This window comes from Calidris pugnax, unplaced genomic scaffold, assembly GCF_001431845.1.
Source record: "Calidris pugnax isolate Ruff unplaced genomic scaffold, ASM143184v1 scaffold225, whole genome shotgun sequence".
Taxonomy (NCBI): Eukaryota; Metazoa; Chordata; class Aves; order Charadriiformes; family Scolopacidae; genus Calidris; species Calidris pugnax.
This window is the reverse complement of record NW_015091072.1, coordinates 3873384-3876256: the sequence shown is the minus strand read 5'-3', so window position 1 is coordinate 3876256 and position 2873 is coordinate 3873384. Positions and strand designations below refer to the sequence as shown.

Genomic DNA, 2873 nt, shown 5'->3' with positions numbered 1-2873 from the left:
CCGCCGTGAGGGGAGTGAGGGAGGGAGGAGAGGCGGCGGGGCCGGGGTGTGAGGGCGGCGGGGATCCCTTCCTCCACTTCCCTTCTTTCCTCCACTTCCCTTCTTTCCTCCCCTTCCCTTCTTTCCTCCCCTTCCTTTCTTTCCTTCCCCTTCCTTTCTTTCCTTCCCCTTCCTTTCTTTCCTTCCCTTCTTTCCTTCCCGCAGGCGCTCACCGTCGGCCCCGGCTCCCGCCGCCAACCATCGAGCGCGGGGATAGATAGAGCGGCCTCTTCCCACCACACAGGCCTTCTCCCCGCCCCCTCCGCCCCGCGGCAGCCCCTCGGCGGGGTAGGGAATAGCGGGCCGTGCGGGCCTTATCGGCTTGTTTGCTTTGGGATTTCAGAGCAAACTCTGGAGCCGGAACTTTATCAGGGCACGTCAGATAGCGCTGGCGGCTAGGGAAGGGCCTGGGTGTGAGCTCCGCCGGGTCCTGCCGGTGCCGGCCGGGTGTTTGGAGGTGCGGGGGCGTTTTGAGGGGCCGGGGCACGGACATGGCAGCATTGGCATTGCTGGTGCTTGCCAGAGGTTGGGAGTGTCCCTTCCTCTCACAATGTGTCGTCTCTGGCAATCGTTTACAGTGAAATCGGGGGGGGCTTGGCAGATGTGCTTGGAACCTGGACGAGGGGACAGAGTGTATCCTCAGCAAGTTCACTGATGATACCAAATTAGGAGGGCTGCCTGACACCCCAGAGGGCTGTGCTGCCATCCAGTGTGACCTGAACAGGCTGGAGAGCTGGGCAGAGAAGAACCTCATGAGGTTCAACAAGGACAAATGTAGGGTCCTTCATCTGGGGAGGAAGAACCCTAGGCACCAGTACAGGTTAGGGATGTATCTTCTGGGAAGCACTACACAGGAAAACGATCTGGGAATCCTGGTAGATAGCACACTTTCCATGCGCCAGCAATGTGCCCTTGTTGCCATGAGGGCCAATGGAATCCTGGGCTGCGTAGGGAAGAGTGTGGCCAGTAGGTCGAGGGAGGTCATTCTCCCCCTCTACTCTGCACTGGTGAGGCCACAACTGCAATACTGCATCCAGTTCTGGGCTCCCCAGTTCAAGAGGGACAGGGAACTACTGGAGAGAGTCCAGCGTAGGGCAACTAAGATGATTAAGGGATTGGAGCACCTCCCTTACGAGGAAAGGCTCAAGGAGCTGGGGCTCTTTAGCCTGGAGAAGAGAAGGCTGAGGGGAGACCTTATTTATGTTTATAAGTATCTAAAGGGTGAGTTGAATCATGTTGGAGCCGGACTTGTTTCAGTGGTTTCCAGCGATAGGACGAGGGTCAACGGGCACAAGCTGGAACATGGGAAGTTCCATTCAACTATGAGGAAAAACTTCTTTCTTAAATCAAATCACAAAAGGGCTTTTTCTGTGTCACACCCTGACAGTGACAAACAAAACCCTTTCAAATGTGCATGCCCACACGCAGATGGCTGAAAATGTTTATCTGTTATTAGTAAGTTTTCCTAATATTTTTTTTTTAAAGCCTTTAAAATCAAAGGTGGTTTTGCCTGCAGGAAAAATTAGATCACCCTTTGGATTACCTTCAAGTTCATATCGGTTTAATGTAACATATGTTGTTTCTCCATGCAAAACTTTCCACTGTAGCTGCCACTACCCGCAAAAAAAATGGAACAATTCTTTTCAATGATTTGGTCAAAATATCAATGCCATTTCACTGACAACGACAAGAAAAGCAAAAGGGGAGCAGTAGGGAGCTGCTCTGCTGAGTCCGCTTGGCCCTATGGTAAATGCACATACGTGCTCGTGAGGAGCTGGAATACTCAGACCACATAAAGTTGCACCCAGGAGGAATCTGCTGTCGAGGACTAAAAAAGCCCTTCAAGAAAACGGCAAAATTCATCCTCTTTTGTGGTGAGAAATTACTTCTGTTAAAAGAACCAGAGAGGAGAAAACTTTTGTTTGAAAGTGTATAAAAGTAAATCAAGCAAAATGTTGCAAATGTTTCTGCAAGAAAAAAGTAACCTCCACCGAAACTGTCAGAAATTGGGTCTGAGGGAGAATGAAGGATAGTCTTAAAACTCCTTCCATTTGTAAATAGTGAAGGGTGTTGATAATCCATAATTAAAAGATACTACTGGTAGCCCACTAAAAACTGTCTGTGACCCTTTTTCTAACGGTATCGGTCACACCTATTCATAGGTTTAACTTGTGTTTTGTGATGTAATTGTCAAATCCAGATGCTACTTGCTGATCGTGATCGAATCTGCCAAAGCGGCATCCGTCTCAAAGATTTAAGTTTCTGTTAGTGCTGTGAGAATCAGAGCTATCGATAGCGGCGACACTCTGCTGAGAGAGTGACAGGGAGCACTTAGTCACTGTTTGACACGGCTGAGAATGTATTGGCATTATCCAGCTTGTCAGTCCATGCGCATACCCTGTGTTTAATCAGCATGTGTCTTACGTCCCAATGCACACAGCAGATCACCTTCTCACTCATCCTACCAGAGAGGTAGCCGAGCGGTGAGACGTGAAGCTCTTACGGCGGTGGTCTCGCAGGACAGAGAAGGGACGAGAAGAGGTGGCCAAAGGTGTGTGTGAAGATGCTAGAAGCGAATGGGGATGTGCAGAGGATCTGCAGGTGGTGTGTGGAGTTGGAGGGATACTGTGTGTTACAGGAGTATAAAGGATGTGTGGGAAATTTGGGCTATTGCCTTGAAGGCATCCTGGGGAATGTGGGAAACAAAGCGCAGCAATTCGGCTTATGGCCCGTGGAACACTGTGTTAAACTGATACAAACACTTCTATGGCTACACTTCTATAAAAGTCCCTCTGCATGTCTTCCCCCACAAGTGTTTTATCTGGCAAATTTAA

The 2873-nt window shown here is 49.8% G+C and overlaps 1 protein-coding gene across 1 annotated transcript in view; it reads right to left on the bottom strand.

Moving 5' to 3' along the window:
- B4GALT4 (UDP-Gal:betaGlcNAc beta 1,4- galactosyltransferase, polypeptide 4) overlaps positions 1-293 on the bottom strand; it is a 26141-nt gene extending 25848 nt beyond the window's left edge. The window contains exon 1 of the mRNA XM_014957229.1: positions 213-293. The gene's annotated coding sequence lies outside the window, so the exon portion shown is untranslated. The remainder of the gene's footprint in view (positions 1-212) is intronic.
- Positions 294-2873: the final 2580 nt, after the last annotated feature.